At 37.1% G+C, this 22,494-nt stretch overlaps 1 long non-coding RNA gene across 3 annotated transcripts; it reads right to left on the bottom strand.

The window, feature by feature from the left end:
* Positions 1–459: 459 nt before the first annotated feature.
* LOC106734626 (uncharacterized) lies at positions 460–22,494 on the bottom strand. Of its 3 annotated transcripts, XR_003549023.1 has the most exons (4): positions 22,468–22,494; positions 21,652–21,807; positions 11,076–11,171; positions 8,508–8,649 (listed from the first exon to the last, which is right to left on the bottom strand). It is a non-coding gene; the product is annotated as an uncharacterized LOC106734626 (long non-coding RNA). The 3 variants fall into 3 exon arrangements; XR_001370198.1 differs by lacking the exons at positions 8,508–8,649; positions 11,076–11,171 and adding an exon at positions 460–559; XR_001370199.1 differs by lacking the exon at positions 11,076–11,171.

Below are 22,494 nucleotides of genomic sequence, written 5' to 3' on the forward strand. Positions count from 1 at the left end.
TTGGGCAGTTGTACCCAGACTTCCGGATAACTCCAGCCAGCTTCGTGGTCAACTTGGCATTTAAGTCAGCCAAACAGGAAAGTGTTGTACAAAAAATGTAACTGAGGGAGTGAGGTAGAGAAATCATTGGTTACATTCTAAAGTTTGTCTGCAGTAACATGGCTTAAAAGGTGTGATGCCAGTAACTGACTGAAGCCTAGCTGCTGTGATTGGCTGTAACCTAGAAACCAGCTCAGAAAAACAGCCTAACATGTACGATTTTGGTCTATCCATAGAAATCAAAGTGTGGAAGTACAACAGCTGTTTTAGGCCAAAATAGTTTAATTTAACAATTTCCCCCCTTTTCGTCAGCCTCTCAAATATTTGAGAGAATGACCATAACTTAGGTCATTTGCGCCACTTTCTGTCACCATAATAAACAATGTTTTCTTGCTCTCAGCATAGAAATTAGAAACTTCCCTGGTCTCCAGCATGGAACCCACAGGTCACAATATCACACAAGTCGAACATGATGTTAGACAGGTCAAGCAGGTAGGTCTTCCTTTGCGCTCTTACGAACCTGGCAGAAACAAGATCATTCAGCTTTTGATGGATGGCTGTACATGAAGCATTTAAGACTTAAAAGGATAAAGCGCACCAGGAGGACTGAAGTGATGACTAAGGTATCCTTAACAAAAGTTCCTAGGAAATAAGCTGAAATGAATTTAAACAGGTTAAGGTTCAGGCCACATAGTCAATTCAACAATACTTGAGCCTAGTTATCTGGAGTGTGATAACTGAGGACGATAGCTCTTTGCAAAATGGCCTGATTAAAAAGATATTTATCTTTGTTGTTAGTTTAGTAATACAAGTCATAACAACCTAGAGGCCTACTGGGAGAAATATAAAGATTTTAAAAACCTTGAAAAACACAAGCCTGCCATCCACCATTTAGCATGCCTATAAATTGACTATCAGTTGCACCTGTAAACACTTCATCCGTTCCTTACTCTTGAGAGACTTGCCTAGTGTATCTAGTGTCTGAGTCTAAGGAAGCAGCGGTATCAGCCACTTCGTTAATTAAACTTGCTGTGATATTAATATTAGGAGAGAGGTAGGTACAATGTTCAGTTTTGTTTAGTATTAAACATAAGCCCCTACCTTGAACAAAAAGGTTATCTAAAGCTAGATGATATTTCATTGAGTACTTTGTTAAATTTGTATGTTAATCATTCACCTTTTGGAGGGTGGCTTTCACCCACCTGAAACCCCAGGAGGTCTTATTGACTATAAATTGAAAAATGTCTTCAGTTTATGGATATGCTTTAAATACAACCAACATCCCCTTGTGCCAAAAGTAAATCTCCAGGAACCTTACTGAAATCTTTTCTGCATTAGTCTATAAAAAACTTAACAATTGTTCTGGCTTTGTGTTAGGACATAAGTTCAAATTAAAGTTAATCACTGATTATGTTCCCATGGATTTCCTGTGGGGAAGGGTAAAGAATAAAACAACAGGAATTGAGATTTAAAAAAAAAAAAAAGAGGTGACATAAAGTTTTCATCATGGCAGAGAAGTCTTGATCTGTGATACTGAGCTGTCCATGTCCAAGATATCTGTTTTGAAAAAATTTTTTTCTTGGTCAGTTTCGCCTTAAAGTCCCCAACAGGTGCAGTTTTAAAAATCTAAAGTAGCTCTTCTGAGTTGTGAACCCAGAGTTCAAGTTCTTGAAGCTCTACTGCAGTGTGAGTGGTGTGAAGAATTTGGTACAATGTCTTCCAATAGGGTTTACAGGTAGTCTTTATGTTGCCTCTTTTTCTGTTATTATATCCAGAAGACCCCTATTGTGGACCATGGAGGATTTGATTGTCTTTAGTCAGTGAATCACAAACAGTATCCTTTACCTGATGAAAATACACTTTAGCATAATGCACCTGGCAGAGTTTAGTTACCTCAGATTTGTGCAGAAATGTCTCATGAGAGAAACACATTTTCTAATAACCTTTCGATTACTGTTACAGCATTACTTTCCTTTATGGAAAAGTACCTACACAACTAAAAATATATAATGAAAATGACAATGAGTGAAATTCTTTTATAATATTTAAATGGCATATCAGATAGTAGAAATGTACCTGCAATTTTTACTGTCCTTTCAATATCAAGTTAACAAACTAAACACCGGCTATAAGATGTTTTAGCAACTTTAGAGCAGTTACTATACCATACTACCATATAAATTACCCATTTTTAAAAATCTGGATCATTTTCTCTATTTTGTGAGTCATGAATCATAGAGGTTTTAAATAAAGAGTTTTAAGGAGGACGCGGGGAGAATTAGGCAGTCATCCATAGGCTTTCCATGAGTCCCTGCTTAACATTGGATTTATATCCTTTATACCAATTTTACCTCTTTAATTTAGATGTATAGCTTTGCTTATTAAATCGATTGTCACAGGTATTTTGACTTATATCGGCTTTATGGAATTAATTTAAATTACAGACCTTAATAATTTCCTTTTGATCTTTGACTGTAGGCCAGGAAGTACTACATAGCTTAACAATTTTGATATTGGCTACTTAACATGTAATTCTGTCAACCATTTCCTTGGTTTTTCTTAATTCTGGTTCTGCTTAATGATTGGCTTAGCAGATCAGAAAACTGACTAGTTTCTCAATAGAAAATGGGAATTTTTACCCAGTTAAGGGATTAGATCACCAGAAACCTGTAGTTGTAAGAATATATCCTCTTTCCATCCTCTGTGAATTTCCATAAAGACATAACACATCAGGATTATAGCTATTTGCAAAAAGCTTTTAGAAGGGCAAACATAGCAATTACCCTCGCTAGAGACAGGCACAGTGAGAGGGAAAGTGAGAAATCATCCCATGGAGGGATAGCTATGCCTCAATCCCTTCTCCATTTTTCTCCTGGACTCTTAGGTAGGCACTGACATACACCCAGCATGATTTTCAAGCCACTGGGTCCAGGACTTGAACCTCAGTCAGCCTGTGTGGGAATCTAGCAATGTAACTACTATGCCATCTGTGGGCCCTTTGTGAATGATTTTATTGTCTGCTTTCCTCATAACTGTCAAACTCTGTTCCATTCTAAATCCCACTACCTTATTTTCCTTTCTTAATAAAAGTAAATCCTGGTATTTTGGGCACGGACGCACATGAACCCCCCATGAGTTTCAAACCACAGTGTCATGTAGGAGCCCAGTGCCTCAAACACTACGCCATTTGCTGGCCCCTATAACTAAAATTTTAATAAATTCTGGAACCAATAAATGAGATCATGGTTATGTTGCTAGACTCCCATCTATGGTTCGAGTTCCAGATGCAGTGACTTGAAACTCACGCCGGGCACATGTATGTCCATGCCCAAAGTGCCAAGAGGAGAATGGAGGAGAAGGGACTGCAGGATGACCATTCTCCTGGGGGGTGATTTCTTGCTCACTATCTCTCTGTCCTCTTTCTCTCCAGTGAGCGCTCACATCCTATAGCAAAAATTTCTTTAAAAATATTAATAACAGATATTAGATTGTCTCTAGTTAATTAAAAACTTATAATAATTAACAATTACTATATCCCACACTGATTTAACCCTATGAACATCCAGAAAATAGTTGTCCAATTTAATTGTAAGAACTCACAGAGACATATTTAAATATAACAACTATTCAATCTTCATAGACAAGAAAAAGATACTGGTTGTCTCAAATCTATCTTATGCATGTTAAGTCAGATTTCAGCATTTCAGAGAAGGCAACTTGGTGGTGCCTAAGTCAATCATTAGAACGTCTGTTCTGTCAGAGGCAAGGGGCAGGCCTTCAGAAGAAGATTCCTCCACGGCTCCTGAGAACTGGTGATTTCAGGGAAAAAAGTAGTGAAAATTTTCTACTGATAATTCAGCCTCTATCTCACAAACTTGAGTGGTAGGGAGCCCCTTTAGCCTTCTCTCTATCTCTGTCTCTCTCTGCCTCTGTCTTCTTATATTTCTGTAATTTTTTCATTTAAAAAAATTTTTAAGGTGAAGTATTTTCTCAGCTTTCAGTCCTGCCTTTATCTCGCTAATAATCTCCTCTCCCTCTCCCACCCAGTAGAGGCAAGGGGCAGGCCTTCAGAAGAAGATTCCTCCATGGCTCCTGAGAACCAGTGATTTGGGGGAAAAAAAGATTGAACCACAACAGAAGATAGATTAGATACATGAGACTGAACTGGTGAAATAGCATTTTATGACTTTTGACTAAAACATTGCTGATTTTCTTCTAGGCTTTATTTTTCGGTTTTAAGGATTTTTGTCCTGTCTTGAGCTGTTGATAGGTTCAGGTACTTACTATTTGAACAGAATCCTAACCTATTTCCTGGCTTTAAGTTTTAAGCAAAGTTCCTTAGCATTTCTTTGATTTGTTAAAGTTAAAACTGCTTTTCTTGAAATTAAAAAAAAAATAAAAAGAACTACTGCCTGTCACTAAAAAGGACCCACAATGGCAGGACAAACTGCACCAAATGTTACAAAAATATTCATGAGAATATTTTACCTGATATGTTCAACTAGTAACAAAACCTTGCCTTATTTATATTCATAGCCTCTAAAAAACTGTAAAAGTAGGATAAGGACTATGTACTAGAAATACACAGTATTCACATGCCAAAATTTAAAGGACTTAAAATGTTCAGTCTGTAATTTTCTGGTTGTATTATATTTTCTTTTACCAAAAGATGAATTTACTGATCATTGCAATAAAAATGTTTATGGGTTTTATTTTCCCCACATGAGGAATACATTCAATAACTTCTGATAATAGAGGCACCCACTTCACAGATGAAATACTTAAGCAGTCATATAAGGTTCTCCTTTTAAAACAAGAACTTATTTGTGTGTGTGTGTGTATATATATGTATACATATATATACACACACACACACATACATATATACATATACACACATATACATATGTAATATATATGTATATTCCCCAAGGTCTGGAAAGGTAAAACAAACCAATGTTGTAAGTTAAAACTGTAAGGAATGGGCCAACCACACGAGAAAATAGAAATGTAGAGCCTTTATTGGGAGCACTCCCAGGCAAGGTTCACTAGTTCAACAGAGAGAGAGAGGGGAAGAAGGGCCAGAGAAGTCATGCCCTAGGGCGGGGTTTAGTGATTTTTATAAGGGTATAGGGAGGGGGAGTGTCTTAGAAGTAGAAACAATCCCTGTACGGTAAAGATTTAGGGGAAGAGCAAACTACTGTGCCATGTAAGGTCTGGTGACATGTGCAGAGAAGAGCCCCATGTGCAAAGTAGAGTACCATGCGCAGAGTAGAGTGCATGTGCTACATCAGGGTTAGATCTGAGTGCAGACTAGATTTGGATTGCATCAGCTGACTGTGGCATGGCATCCAACCCCACATCCAAACTGCCCAGGCCTCCAGCCTAATAAAAACTGAGGTATTTGTGGCAGATGGGCACATAATCTAGCAAGCAAGAAATCTAGTTAGAGCACCAACATTCTAGGATCAAGGAATAAGACTTACAGTAATAACAGAAATTTAGAAATCTGGATGTTGAGGAAAAATCTGTAAAGGCAGTGAGAAGGAGAGCATGTTACAGAAACCACATGAAAAAAAGTATTTTTAGGAAAAGCTGCTAATAAAAATACCAATCTAGGAATAAGTCTAATTAATAATGCAAATATCTTATTACACCAACTATGAAACATCATTAAATAAAATTAAAGACTTAGATAAATGAAGGGATCTACCATGCTCACAAATTTGTTAACTTACTTTGTAAAGATTTCACTTTTTCCAAAATTGATCTATAAATTGAATGCAGTAGCAATCAAAATCCCAGCAGCAGTGCATGTGTGTACATGCATATGTGTGCCTAGATTAACAAGATGATTGTAAAGTGTCAGAAGGGATTTCAGAAATATTGTGGAAAAACAGAATTAACATGAGTTTATTGTGGTGCAAAATTTTTTTAAATTCATGCATAGCTTTCTCATAATATACATTGCCCATGAACTTTTTTATTCTTAATTGACACAGAATAATTATACACATTCTTGGGGGTACAATGTGGTGGTTCTTAGCACATAAATACAATTCTGGGGGCTGGCGAGTGGCATGGTGGTTAAAGGTGCTGGACTCCCACATGGCCAACCACGGTTCAAGTCTCGGACCTGGTGGCTTGCTTTCTCACTTCCTCTCTCTCTCTCTGTCTCTCTCTGATCAAACTGAAAAATAATAATGATAATAATAATAAATTTTTAAAAAGTTAAATAAAATAATTCTTTAAAAAAATAAAAAAAAATAAATAAGTACAATTCTGAATAAAACAGTGACAGTAGTAGGGACTCTAAGTATGATGACTTCAAAACATTGCAACATTTTTTTTTTTTTGCTGCTTAAACTAAGTTATAAACTTAGTAATTTTTTTTCCAAAATAATTTGCTCTTAGTTGGCAATAGGCAATGTGGAATATGCAATTTTGATTTATCTCCTTCACCTCCAAGACAAGATCAGCAATCTAAAAACAACCTCAAGTTAGTATGACTAATTTAGGCTTATGAAGGCGAAAGTAACTGGTCAAAGTCAATGGCTAATTCCTCAATGGAATCAACAGGGGAATTTAAGGCCTCCTAATCAATCTTCAATTTGATAAACATCTTTGGTGTTTATCAAGGTACAGGTTTTCAAAGATGTCTGCTGAAGTAAAAGGTAATGAGAAAAGATGTTCTTTTCCTTTGTTGGGAAGGGACTATATTAGAAACTTGGTTGGGTATTAGAGCTCACAGTCATTGAATTGGGGGTTAGGGCTGGTCTCTAGTCTTATCAAGGAACTAAAGCAATGAGAGGACAGACAATAGAGATCTAAGCAAAAGTGAGCAATTAAGCTCCAGGGACATAGAAAGACATTCTATGATAGGAATTTTACTGGGCCAGTCTGTGTTGTAGTGGTTAAGACAGCTAGATCCTACATGGACAACTCCATGGTTTGAGTCCCAGATCTGGTAGCTTGAAAAACACGCTAAGTATATATGTGTATGTGTCCAAAATCCTAAAAGCTGAGAGAAATGAAGAAGAGTTTGCAGCATGACTATCCCCCACAGTGGGTTCTTTCTCACTTTCCCTCCCTCTGGAGAGCACATGCACCTTTGGAAAATTAAAAACAAACAACGATGACAACCCAAAGAATTCTACCCATACAGTGACAAAATTAGGAGGCTACATTTCCATGTTAGTTTCTAGATGCTCAGAATAAGGACAGCAGATAGCTTCCCAACTCTACTTCTGGTAGATGAAATACCATCAAAAGCATATCTAGGCTTTGTTATCAGTAATTAAGCCCTGGGCAAAATTGAATCTAACACATGGCAAATATCTTAAGGGCAGCTGGGGCAGGGTGCAAGCAAGCATAATGTTCTCAAGAGTATTATCATTTCAAATAGCCTTTATCTTTTTGAGCAACAACAAACCAGAATGGTACAGAATATGTAAATCAATTCTGCTACCAAGTTGCCCACATGTCCAAACATGAAAATGGACTTAATCTGGAAATGCACTTCAAGTTCCAAGGTAGATTTTGTATAAAGATTCTTAGGCTCTGATTTGTGTTTCTTTATTCAAAGCAATCAATTTTTCTCCCTAAAAGACTTGCACTTGCTATATTTCTTCTTAGTTATGGTTTTTTGGTGCTTGTATACCTAATAGATATCATCTTTTCTATTATGTTTTATAATTGCTTATTACTGATTTATATAAAATATTATTATGTTAATCTTTAAGTATAGTGTAGTGTACTAAGTGCATGTACTAAGTGATCAATGGCTGTTTAATATTACTTGTATGGAAACAATGACATCAACTGCAAATAATGATAATGTTATCCTTTTCTTTCCAATGCCTGCATTTCTTATTTTTCTTGTTACATTACAAAGTCTGGGGTCTCTAGTACTGAACAGAGTTAACAGCAGGTGGGGTCAACAGGTGGCATGGTGGTTAAGGCATCAGACTCCCACACAGCCAACTGCAATTTAAGTCTCAGACCTGGCAGTTTGCTTTCTCATTTTTCCTCTCTCTTTCTCTCTCTTCAGTCAAATTAAAAAAAATAGTAATAATCAGGGACCAGCAGATGGCACAATGCTTACATCGCTGAACTCCCAAGTAGTCAACTGCAGTTCAAGTCCCAGACCCAGCAGCTCAAAACTTTTAGGCCAGGAGCATGTACATGTGTGCCCAAGATCCTCAGAGGAGAATGGAGAAGGGATTACAGCATGGCCATCCCCTCAGGAGGTGATTTCTTGCTTTTTGTCTCTCTGTCTCTCTCTGGAAGTGCACATACCGTATAGCAAAAATATAATTTAAAAAATTTATAAAAAATCATCATAGTAATAAATGAAATTAAATAAATAATTCTTTTTTAAAAAAAGAATTAACAGTAGATATTCTCTTGGTCTGACTTAAATAGAGATGCTTCTAATGTTTCAGCATAGGTTTAGTACTTATAGGTTTTTTATTTTCTTTGACAAGTAAATTCACTTATTTTCCTAGTTTGAGGAGATTTAAGTATCATGAAGTATGTTTTAATTATATCATGAATAAACATTAATTGGATGATTTTTCTGAATCAGTTGAGATGACCATATTTCTCCCTCTGTAATCAAGAAATATAGAACATTATTGCATTTTTAGATGTTAAAGCATCTTTGCACTACTGAGATAAATCCTACTTAGTCATGAGTTTTTTATAAGCTAAATTTAGTTGGTCTATTCATAATAGTGATCAACATATAACATCCCTTTCTTGTAGCTTTGTCTAGTTTTGATATCAAAGTTACATTGCCTTAATAAAAATGAGTTGAGTAGCTATCTCTCTTTTCCATTGTTTGATAGTTTGTATATAAGAGGACTTGCCTGTTTCTTGACAGAATGGATATATAAAACCATCTGTAGCCAATGTCTTGAATCAGTTTGGGAAAATGGTTAATGGTTTACTCAGGTTATTCTTTCTTCTTGATATAATTTTGGTTATTTACTCATTTCTAGAAAAAGTTTTTTTTTTTTTTTTGAGAGGTTTTTTGCTATAGGGCATGTGCACTTGCCAGAAAGACAGAGACAGACAGAAAGTGAGAAATCACTCCGCAGAGGGGATGGCCATGCTACAATCCCTTCTCCTCCATTCTCCTCTCAGGATCTTAGGCATGCCCGCAAATGCACCTGGCATGAGTTTAAGCCACCGGGTCCAGTACTTGAACCATGGTCAACATGTGGGAATCCAGTGATATAACCATTATGCAATATACTGGTCCCTGTTTTGTCTGTTCTTAATCTTCAAAACTTTCCAAGCATTCTCTGATTCTTTAAAAAATCTTCGCTAAATCTAATTATCCCCTTTATCATTTTTAAAAGAATGATTTATTCTATTTATTTTTTAATTTGATCAGAGAGAGAGAGCAAATAAGTTGCTAGATTCAGGTCTCGAACCATAGTCAGCCATGTGGAAATCCAGTCCCTCAACCACCATGCCACCAGCTTTTATCACTTTTAATACCGTACATATATTTTATCTTTTCCTCAGTCTTGCTAAAAATATACCATTTTTAAAAGAATCAGCTCTTAATTTTGTAGAGTCCATATTACTTGTTTTCTACTATAATAAGTTCTGCTCATGCTTAATTACTTCCTTTACTTATGAAGTTTATTTCTTCCTTTTATGAGAGACAGAGATAGAGATTTATAGAGAGAAACAGAGGGAAAATTACCCTAAAAGGGTCCTGCCATAAACCATGCCTAACCTCAGCCAGCCAGGATCATACAGAAAACCAGAACCTTCCCATGTGACTTCAACATTGCAGAGCATTGCATTTACCTCTTACTTTATTTAGGCTTACTTTATGTCTTTTTTTTTTTTTTTTAAATCTTTTTAAACTTAATTCTTCACTTATTTTTGTCTTTAAAAAATGTACTTAAGGTAGTCAATTCTCCCCTAACTTAAGCCAACATATTTTAGTATGTGGTCCTTATGAAAGAGTTCAAATATTTTATTTGGCCCAGCTGCAGTGGCACGAGGACAAAAATGGGCAAAGTTGGAAAGAAACTGCTACTGATTAAATTTGGTAACTTGCGAAGTATTTAACAAGTGGTTGGTACATAATAGTGCATGCCCAAAATCCTGAAGGAAGGAGAAATAGAGAAGAGACTGCAGTATAACTATGTCCTTTTGAAGAGAATTTTCTTCCTTTCCCTCATTTTCTGTCTGTCTCTCTCACATGCTTTCTGTCAGAACATGAATTTCAAAAATAAGTGCCAAGGGGACCAGCAGTTAACGTAATGGCTATATCGCTGGACTCCCATGTAGTCAACCGCGGTTCACATCCAGGACCTGGGGCTTAAAACTCACGCTGGGCGCATGTGCGTGCGTGCCCAAGATCCTGAGAGGAGAATGGAGGAGAAGGGATTGCGGCGTGACCATCCCCCGTGGGGGGTGATTTCTCGCTTTCTGTCTCTATGTCTGTCTCTGTCAGTCTGGCGAGCGCACGCGCTGTATAGCAAAAACCTCTCCCCCAAAAAAATAAGTGCCAAGGAAATAACAGACAAGTATGTAGTGATGCAAGTTCAATGATAGTTATTATATTCATGTTTAAACAAATAAAAATATTAATCTATATGTTCTATATTAAACTGAAGAACTAAATTACTATATTTAGCATGTAGATTATAGAAACATGAAAAATGATGGCAATTATATATTCATATGCAAAAATGTTCAGATCTATTACACTTTCAAAAGGCAGATACAAACATAGGTAATAGGTAATAAAACCTAACTCTAAAAAATGATTGTAAATATATAGTTATATTGCATGTACAGAGAAAAGTATAAAAGCTCTGCACCAAAATATTGGGAGGCCTGGATAAGGTTCTTGTCCCAGTCTAAACAGAGTAGGCAAGGTGGCACACACAGTCGCAGCTAACTGGAAGGCTGGGGCAGGCGGATTAGGACTTGAGATCTTGTCAAAAATACCTATCTTTTTCTCTCTCTCTCCCACATGCTCTAATGAAACACACACACACACTTACTTTGATTTCCTCTTAATTTATGAATCACTGGAGTCCATCTTTAAGTTTCTTGTTTTTTGTTTTTCTTGGGAGAGGTTTTGCTATAGGGCACGTGGGCTTGCCAGAAAGACAGAGAGAGAAAGTGAGAAATCACCCCCAGGGAGGATGGCCATGCCGCAATCCCTTCTCCTCCATTCTCCTCTTGGGATCTTGGGCACGCACACACATGTGCCCGGCATGAGTTTACGCCACTGGGTCTGGAACCTGACCTGCAGTTGACTAAAGGTGCAGGGACATAGACATTACACCAACTGCTGGTCCCCGATCTTTAAGTTCCTAAATGTATGGAAACTTGCTAGAGAACACAACATATATGATATTAGCTCAAAGAAATTTGATGAAATTTCTCTTTGACCTTGAATATAAATTTTTGCAAATGTTCCATGTATACTTCAATTTTAAAAATCGTTTTTGTATTTGTTCAGCATAAAGGTACGTATCATGACACTTGCTAATAACAATAATAATAATAATAAAACATATTATTGATTTTCTGATTGAACCACTAATTTCTGATGGTGCAATGTTAAAATTTCCTGATGTGATTAAAATTTAGTCAGGTTTTAGTTGTTGTTCGGCAGAGAATACATGCATTCACTGGAGAGAAAGGAGGGGGAGAGAGACAGTGACAAAGAAAGAAACCTCCTTCGCCCATGAGGAGTGGTCACATCACAATCCCTCCTCCTCCATTTCTCCCTCCTTTTGGGATTTTTGGGCATGTATACATATGCACTGGGGTGTTTTACAGGTTGCCATGTCTGGGACTCGGCTCTCACAACTGGCCATGTGGGATCCAGTGACTTCAGCCACCACACCAGCGGCTGGTCATCAGTTTTTAAATATATCTGTTATTTTTCTCTTTATGGGTCTTGACTCTGTTATTAAGTACATACAAATATTTTCTATCTCTTTATTTTCAATCTTCTGTGTGGTCCTGACTTAAAATGTTTCTTATAAGCAATGTATATTTCAGAAGGTGCTATTATGATTAGTGATATATTTACGTGATTTGTTATATCCTACTTATCTTTTTTTTCTCCTTCCACCCTTCTATTGGGTTGATAATATTTGCTGTTTCCTTTTCTCCATAACTACTACTTAGGTGTCCATAGCATCTAACACATGTGAAATGTTTCTCATGATTAGCAGTTATGTACACCTCTCACTATATCTCTATTCCAGCTTTTGTGGGTGGCTGCTCGTATTTTTAAGGTGCTTTCTAGGATCCTTTAAGGAAATACCTTGTATACTACTTAGTCTGCCATGTTCAGGCAGCACATTCCATATATATTTTCTAATTTTAGTGAGATTCTGTTCTGTTTATTACTATTATTATTATTATTTAGTTTTTTGTTATGGAGTGTGTGCACTTGTCAGAGGGAGACAGAGAAAGGGAAAGTGAGAAGTCATCTGTTTGGGGGATGGCCAAAATCCCCTCTCCTCCATTCTCTTCTTTGGATATTGGGCCCTTCATGTTTTTTCAAGCCACAAGGTGCAGGACAAAACCAAAAACTCACCCTTGTGGGATCCAGTACCTTAATCAACATGCCACCTGCTGGCTCTCTGGTCTTTTTTACATGATAACAAAATTTTCCACATTATAAGTATATAAAAGTAAAAAATAATGTATGTAATAATGGAATTATTTGAAACCTAATTTACATCAAATTAATACAAGGTTCTCTGCTTTAACTTAATATTTTTTCCCTCTAATTCCACTATGAAAACCCTATTCTCTTGCCATTGTTTGAAACTTAAAAGTGTTTTATGTAAGGGGTTTTCAAACACAGACATTTCTCAACTTATGGTTGAAGCTACACCCTCATTAACTATCATAAGTTGAAAATATTGTAAGTCAAACCTATTTGTTGCTTTTATGTGTTGTAAAGTCAAAAAATTGTAAGACAACCATCGTAAGTTGGGAATGTTGGTATATTACCTGAAGAACAGACAGACAGGGGAAAAAAAAAAGATAGTACTGCAGTGGAAAACTATCAAATAGTTGGATATCTTAATTAATACATATAAAATTCAACATGACCATTAATCAAAACACACAACTTAAAGCAAGTTATAAATTTTCACCTATTTGTCAAGGACAAAAAGTAAGTAAAGTTGGAAAGAAATTGCTATTGATTAAATCTGATAACTTATAAGGTATTTAAGTGGTCAGTACATAGTAATTACTTAAAATATATTAAGTATGTTATTATTACTCTCAGTATTTTTTTTTTTTAAATTTGACAAGGCTAGAGGAAAGGAAACTGGTAAAACAGTTCTCTAGAGTATATAAAAATCCTTAAAAATGTTTATTCCCTGGCACAGCTTCATGGCCTGGTGGTTGAGGCAGCTGGATTCTACATAGTCAACTGCATGGTTCAAATCTCAGACTCAGTGGCTTGAAAAATACACCGTTTCCATGTGCATGCATACCCAAACTCTCCAAGGGAGAGATGTGACTGCTTTGTTAGGGAGACCTTTCTCCCTCTCACTTTTTTTCCCATCTCTCTATCTCTTTCTCTCTTTCTAGCCAGCACACATGCCTTCTGGCAAAGTTTTTTAAAAAAGGTTTACTTCCCTTAAACCAGGCAGAACATTAATTTCAGGAATATGTGCCAAGAAAATAATTAGATAAGTATATAGCGATGCAAGGTCAATGATGTTTATTATATTACCTTTCAAACAAGTAAAAATATTAAGCTACATGTTCTACAATATTAAACTGCACAACTAAATTACTAATTTAGCAAATAGATTATAGAAACATTAAAATGATATCAATTATATATTCATATGGAAAAATGTTCATGATTTTCAAAAGGCAGATACAAACTTATATGTGCAATAAAGCCCAACTCTAAAAAAAGATTATGAGTATGTATTCATATGTTCTGCACAAAAGTATAAAAGCTCTATTTCAAAATATTAACATTACTGATTTTTAAATTTTCTTTATACTTACTTTATTTGTGAGATTTTAAAACAACTATGGCGTACTTATGGTCAAATAAATCAGTCTTATTTTAAAAATAACTCAGTTTAAGCCTTGTTGAAGCAATTTACCATGGTGCCTGTCAACCATCATCCTTTTTCATGGACATTTTGCCTATGCTAAACTTACCTTCATTAATCTTAGAGGTTGATGAATTGTCGCTACACTACAATTTTGATGTCCAAATAACTCAACCACTTAAGATTTTAATCTGAGTTTTAACTTAAATATCATTTATCCTTTCTTGGTTCTAGTTGATGATTCTTTATCTCATAACCAAATATACTGAGCTCCCTTATACGTATAAACGGGTTTTCCCAGTTCAAGGCTCTGATTTCTTCTTTTAGATTAGTGTTAAAACTGCATCAACTCACTTCTTGATCAGTAATCCCTGGACAAAAATAGGCCTTGTTTAACAATTCAGCTCAGCTGTGGGCACTATGGGCCCTAATACTCCAAACTGAAGGCACTATCCTACCTGCAGCCAGCTGGCCTTGCCCCAATTCCCTTTACATGAGGCTACTGATACCACTTTGGACCTCAAATCCTCAAGTGGGATATAACATCAGACAAACAGTAAATGCTGAGATCTCAAATAGCTAACAATCTACTTTGAGAGAGAGAGTGTGTGTGTGAATGCACACAGGAGCGGGGAGAGAGTGAGTTTTGATTTTTTAATTAATTTCTTCTATGGGCAACAGAAACACACACACACAGAAACACACACACACACACACAGAGAGAGAGAGGGGGGAGGGAGAGAGGGAGAGAGAGAGAGAGAGATAGAGAGAGAGAGAGAAGCATCCCAACAAGATCTAGTTACCTTAACCCATCCACAGCTTCAGCCAGCCCTGAATCATGAGCATACATTTGATCATCACACTCAGGTCTCTGGATGTGAACTTGAAATCTTTCCATGTGTTTCAGCCTCACAGAGTATCACATTTCACTGCTGTGCTATCATTAGGCTCTCTTGACATTATATCATGAGAGAGCATGGTAGGAAGAAAGAGTGATATGTAAAATTATTATTAATATATTATTATGATGATTTTTTTAATTTGTTATAGGGAACGTGAAAGAGACAGGAAGAAAGAGAGAGAGAAAGAGAAAGCAATCTGCTAGATCTGAGACTCAAACCTCAGTCAGCCATGTGGGAGTCCAGCACCTTAACTACCATGCTACCTGCTGGCCCAAGAGAGTGACATTTTTTTTTTTGGAGAGGTTTTTGCTATAGGGCACGTGTGTTCGCCAGACAGACAGAGAGAGACATAGAGACAGAAAATGAGAAATCTCCCCCCCAGGGGGGATGGTCACGCCACAATCCCTTCTCCTCCATTCTCCTCTCGGGATCTTGGGCACGCACACATGCCCAGCGTGAGTTTTAAGCCACTAGGTCTGGGACGCGAACAGCGGTTGACTACGTGGGAGTTCAGTGACATAGCCATTACACCAACTGCTGGTTCCTGAGAGTGACATTTTTGACATGATCTCGCAACTTGGTGATCCTTTCTGTCCTAGTCTCCCAGTCAGCCAGAACTATAGGCTTGCACCATCAAGCCTGGCCTGTTTTTTATTGGGCTGGGAATCGAACTCAGGCCCTCTATGCAACCTCAGCCATTCTGCAAATGTGCCTGCAACTTTCATCGTCACAGCAGGGCCCAGAAATCTATTTTAATGAATAATTTGAAAAAGATACATTTAGAAAAACACAATCACTTTATCTATGAGAATTACATTGAGATCATATTACAGACTGATCATCTTCAAAATATTCAGATGTCAGGGCCAGGAGGTGGTGCATGGCCCACTATGCTCTTATTTAAAGGATTATCTTTGTGGATATGGAAATTATTAAGAATCATGACAATAATTTGAGAGATAGTGACTGCACCAAGTGCAAAACTCTTAGTAGCATGTACTGTGGAACCTGGCTGTTAGGGTGGGCCTTGGAATGTTCTGGGCCTACCATGCGGCCACAGCCTGTCAAGTAGTGGTGTCAACCAGTGTGCTCTAGCACACTACTATGACTGAACTGCATCCATATTTTTATAATCTCAGGTAAAAGGGAAAAATTATGATAGAACTGTGATCATAAAGCTGAAATATTTGGTGAAAAACAATGGTTTTCGCCTTTGTGGTACTTGGTCCCCATTTCCCCCACCATATCTTTTTCAAATGATAACTCTTATTCTGTCTTCTCTAGCAATAGTGATAAGCCTAAGTATACTGCACTATGTAATTATGAAAAATTATTTTATAGAAAAGAAATTTTTGACTATATCTCTGCCAAGCCTCTGATGTTGCTTAAGGCTTTGTTTGCCTTAGCCAATAAAACTCCAGTTTCATGTTCAGTGACTTCTTGTTTATAGAGCAAAAGTCATATTATCCTGTGTTAAACACTGCTTGTACTATTTGGCTTAGATTCCAGGAACTAATCTTTAGTCATGTTTTCTCTCTTAAAGACCTTTATCTTTTGCATGTGAAGGATTTATCTATGTATTCATTCTGATAGGGACTTCGTGAGATGTGATCACTTTGGAACCTGACTTTTTTTTTTTTTTTAACTTTTCAGGCTCAGATATTTGAAATTACCAGTTTTCTCAAATAAGATAGAATATTAACTAAGATTCTAGTTAGGACCACAGTTGGTGAAGAAGCTGAGGTTCACCAAAGGGTAAAACAGCCTTTACTGTCTAGTGTACATTCCTTAAGCCAGAAAACAAAACAAAACAAGTTAGTAAGAGTAGGATTTCCTGGATCCTGAAAACCTAAAGGACTGGGAATAATTGCGTATCAAGATTGAGAGGATGACCAAACATGTTAAAGTAAACTAATTTTGCCAAAGCAGGCTTTCATACTTGAAAATTTGTTCTAATGTCTCTGTAGCTCTGAATTGCAACCTAGCTTGATGTGCAGGCAAGTTATAACTCAACCTGAGATATACTCTGATAAACAAGCAAAAGCCTCAGCCAATCAGAGACTGAAAGCTGCTGAAACATGATCGGCTAAGGCAAATGATAACTGCAGCCAATCAGGTTGGTCTGGCATGTCACTTCTTTTTCTCTAGATGTAAATATAGCCCACACAAGTGGTAGGCTGGAACATTCTGAGCCAGTTTTGGTCAGGAAAGCTGCCCAGTTCTAGGACCCACTTCTTGCTCAAAAGAAACTCTTGTTAATTAACTGGCCATAAAATTTTCTTTTAGCACACACTTATACACATAAGAAGCCATCACATCAATATTACAAGCCTTTCCATTACCCCCGAGTTTCAGAATGTCCATTTGTAATCAATCCTTCCTTCTATTCCTATTCCCAAGCATCTCATGATCTGCTTCTGTCAATGCAGATCAAAGTACATTTTTTAGCAGCTTATATAAGGGGAATCATATAATATGTGCTTTACTTTTTTCACTACCATAATTTCTAGACTTATCCATGTTTAGAGTATCATCACTAGTTCCTTTTTTTGCTGAGCAGTATTACATCAGATAGACCACAATTTGTTGACGAACATTTAGGCTGTTTCCAGTTTGTGATTAATACAAAAATAACTGCTATAAGTATATGTATATAAGAACAGAAATTAATGTAGTAGTAAACAAGTAACAAAATTAACAAAATCAAAAGCTGTCTTGAAAGAAAAGTTAATAATAAACCTGTTTCTGCCCAAGATAGTAAAACATAAGAAAATGTTTAAACAGTTTTAGAACTTAAAAGAATAACTACAGGGACCATCAGCTAGCATAATGGTTATGTCACTGGACTCCCACATGGTTGACTGAGGTTCAAATCCCAGACCCAGCAGCTTAAATCTCATACCAGGCGCATGTGAATGTGTGCCCCAAATCTCGAGAGAACGGAGGAGAAAGGATTGTGGCATGGCCATCCCTCTTGGAGGGTGATATCTCGCTGTCTCTGTCTCTCAGGTGAATGCACACAGCCTACGGCAAAAATCTCTAAAAAGAAAAGAATTATAGATTTATATAAAAAAAAAACCTCAAGAGAGTGCCATGTGAAGTTTATGCCAATACATTTTTAAATAGACAAAACATATTTTTCTAGAACTATGTAGTAATCAACTTTATGTCAAGAATGCTAAAAAAAAAAGCTACCTTCTTAACTACTGTACATCAAAGAACCTAGTTCCAGATGGTTTAATAATTCTTTGCCACCTTACTTTTTAATTTGTTTGTTGTAGCTTGGGTGCACTCACCAGAAAGAGAGAGAGAGAGAAAGGGAGAAATCATTCTGGGGGGGATGGCCATACTGCAATCCTTTCTCCATTCTCCTCTTGGAATTTTGGGCATACATGCACATGCATCCAGCATGTTTTTCAAGCTACCAGGCCCACCCTAACAGCCAGGTTCCACAGTACATGCTACTAAGAGTTTTGCACTTGGTGCAGTCACTATCTCTCAAATTATTGTCATGATTCTTAATAATTTCCATATCCACAAAGATAATCCTTTAAATAACCTGATCTCTCAGTTATCTAACTTTTTTTCTTAAAATAATCATGTTCTTAGGGCCAGCAGGTTAAGACATTGGATTCCCACATGACCAACCACAGTTTGAGTCTTGGACCCAGCAGCTTGAGTATATGAATGTATGTGCATGCATGTTCAAAATCCCAAGAGGAAAATGGAGAAGGGATAAAAGAGTGGCCATCTCCCCTGGGGAGTGATTTCTCACTTTCCCTCTCTCTGTCTATTACTCTCTGGTAAGCACATATACCCTATGGCAAAACCTAAAAAAAAAGATAATAATCATGTTTTCTGCTTCAACTACTCACTCTATAATGCTACCTTAAACCTTGTCTTTACTATATAACTGTACCTCCTCCATCTCTCTACTAACCTCTAACTTTTCAGCTCATTTCTTTCCAATATTCCAGCTTCATTAACTTTTCACTCACTAGGCATGACAATGCATTGACCACACTGTACTTTGCTCTCTCACATTATCATTTCCCAATAAGTGAGAAGAAATAGGAATAGTCTATTACTACATACACGGTAATTTACATTCTCTCCTTAAAAAGCCAAAATTTTTTACACAGCTAATAACCATACTTCCTATTCCATTAACAAATAGAGTAATCAGAAGAAACACTCCATCTACTTTCTCCATCACATCTTCTGAAAAACAGGCTTCTGAACTCACATACTGTTACTTTTGTGTCTATGTGAGGATCTTCTCCTCAAAAATATATGTATACAGGGACCAACAGTTGGCGTAATGGCTACGTCGCTGGACTCCCATGTAGTCGACCATGGTTTGAGTCCCAGATCCAGTGGCTTAAACTCATACCAGGTGTGTTTGCGTATGTGCCCAAGATCCCGAGAGGAGAATGGAGAAGAAAGGATTGTGGCGTAGCCATGGCCCCTGGGGGGCGATTTCTTGCTTTCTGTCTGTCTTGCTCTTTATGGCGAGTACATGCAACCTATAGCAAAAACCTCTCTAAAAAAAAAGTGTGTGTGTGTGTGTATATACATATATATCTGTATACAAATAAAATTTTGTATTTAATTTTGTATTTAACCCCAAGATTCTCAGGTCTACAGTAAATTTACCCAGGGACTCAAGGCTAAATACTGCTAATCTAAAAAACTAAAGATGGCCTGTCTTATGTTATATTCCCTCAGTTTAGCAGAAGTTAGCAAAGGAGCAAGAAACATTGGCAAGCTGTTTAAATTACCTCACCTAAAAATGCAGTAAAAGTTGTGTGAAACAGTGCTCAATTAACGGAAAGATATTTATTGAGAAATGATTCCATTTCTACCACTGGACAAAATTTAGGTAAAAGTAATCCTGTAGATTACTTTCTCATTTTTTTTTTTTTTTAGAGATTTTTGGTATAGGGCACATTCACACATGCCTGTTGTGAGTTTTAAGCCACTGGGCCCAGGACTCAATCTGCTGTCAACTGAGAGTCCAGCAACATAACTACTATGCCATCAGTCAGTCCACTAGAAATTACTTTTTAATTGCAAATGTAAAAATATACCTTCACCATAGAAAGAAATATCTATTACCACCTTAATCAAATAATCAAACTTATTATTACCAATAGTGGGACAAACTTGACATTAAAAGTCTCTAATGTGATACAATTACAAAGTATGACCTATGATGTATACCTGCCAAATATGTTTGATCTGAACTACTCAAGTCTCTAGTAATTTGCAGTTTATAGGAAAAACAAGAGCTAGAAAGCACAGAAAAAATATACTTGGAGAACTCAGAATTAGCACACTTGTCAAGACAACTAACTTGGTCTCTTAAAGAAAAATGAATCAGTACTATTAAGGGAAAAATGGATTAAATATTTATATGAAAAGAGACCAAACAAAGTTAAAACCCAACTATAATAGACAATCTTCACAGGATCCTGTTCAAAAGCAGAGCGTATCCAAAAGGCAATTTGGGGACAACTAGAGAAAGCTAAATATACACCAAATAGTAAATGTAGAGGAATAGTAGAGAATAACTGTTAATTTCCATAAATATGATAAAACTTTTGTGTTTATAGATGTATAGCTAAAACATTTAGAGGTGAAGTGTTCTGTGCATAACTTAACAGTTCTGAGAAAACACACACACACACACATATATATATATATATATATATATATATATATAAATACAGAAAACATGCCAAAATATTTCACTCTAGTTGATGAATACATGGGTGATTTTATAATTTCATTTTTACTGTGTTTAGAATGTTCAGAATAAGAGCCAGATAATAGTGGCTACTCAGGCAACTGGACCACATGGGAAAGATGCTGGGTTCACATCTCAGAACTTCCCTGTGTATTTCTATGACTTAGGAAGTATTTTTTTTTTTTTCTTAAATGCTGGGACCAGTAGATGGCATAATGGTTATGTCACTTGACTCCCATGTTGTTGACCATGGTTTGAGTCCCGGACAAGTGGCAATCCACCTCTGGGAGGGGTGATTTCTTGCTTTCTGTCTCTCTGGCCAGCACATGCATCCTATAGCAAAACATCTCTTTAAAAAATAAAAGGGGGACCAGCAGTTAGTGTAATGGCTATGTTGCTGGACTCCCATGTAGTCGACCATGATTTGAGTCCTGAACCCAGTGGCTTAAACACACGCCAGGTACACGTGCATGCGTGCCCAAGATCCTGAGAGGAGAATGGAGAAGGGATTGCAGCATGGCCATGCCCTATGGGGGGGGGTGATTTCTTGCTTTATGTCTCTCTGTCTTTCTGGGGAGCGTGCACATGTCCTATAGCAAAAATCTCTCAATTAAAAACAAAACAAAACAAAACAAAAAACAGAAAAAGCTACCAGGAGTTTTGCAGTTAGCTCAATTACTTTGTCTCAAACTACTCATGATTCTGAAAAATTTGATACTACAGATGGACTGTGTTATAAAGATCCTTTAGAGGATGCCAGTTTTTGCCTCATGGAATGTATAAACATACTTTAAATGTTTAAACAGGAAATTGGAAAAAAGACATGCATAGCCCATCCTATCCATCTTTAAGAGTCCATTTTTGCTGTACTTACCTCCTAAAGGCTTTCCAGCTGATCTAGGACGAGCTCAGTTCTTTCTCCTTTTCCTGAATTTCCCTGGTACTTTCACTTTGAACTTAGTACTTTATTAACATTCTGCGCGTCTGGATAAATAAGATATGCATTCACAGAGGTCAAAGTGGGGGATTCCTGTACAATAGTAGGATACAGAAATTAAACAGCAGAATTATAATTAGTTTGAGTGGTCTTTATTAGGCAAAAGAAATGTTAACCAAATTAGTAACAAGATTTAGGAGTAAGGTGATGAAGGCCTAACCTAAAATAGGATGGCAGCAACGACAGTGAGAAGTCTTGGAAAATATGGGAAACATTTACATTGCTGGCTTGCATTTGGGCTTTTACTAGCTTTGACTAAGCCATTCAAACCTGGACAGCTTAACAAAACCCCCAGCTTTGTTGCATTCCTACTACCAGCTCAGAATTCGGGGTTTAAGTGGAAAAAAGTGACCAAGTAGAATTTTTTAGGCAGCCGTTTACTTCCAACATTCACTCAGCCAGGAGCTTTCAGGTAGGCTAGTCGCGCACCAGCATTTGAAGGAGGCTCTACATCCACGCCTGAGGGCAGTAGTAAATTGCCTTGGAGAGATCCCAGATGGCCAAATTTACCTAGGCAATTAAATCCTCCTGTTCAAGTACGCTTCAGGAACCACAGCCCTGTTTCAGTCACTGATCAAAGATAACCCTGGATCTCTAAAATAGTAACGTCCGGAACCTGACCGGTCTCTCCGGGTAAAGGTCAAGGCTGAGTGCTGGCATCGCTCCCCTCCAGGCCCCGCCGTGCCCTCTCACCCAGATTCCCGTCGGCCCAGCGTCTCG

The sequence above is a fragment of the Tupaia chinensis genome, unplaced genomic scaffold, assembly GCF_000334495.1.
Source record: "Tupaia chinensis unplaced genomic scaffold, TupChi_1.0 Scaffold000164_1, whole genome shotgun sequence".
In the NCBI taxonomy this organism is placed as follows: Eukaryota; Metazoa; Chordata; class Mammalia; order Scandentia; family Tupaiidae; genus Tupaia; species Tupaia belangeri.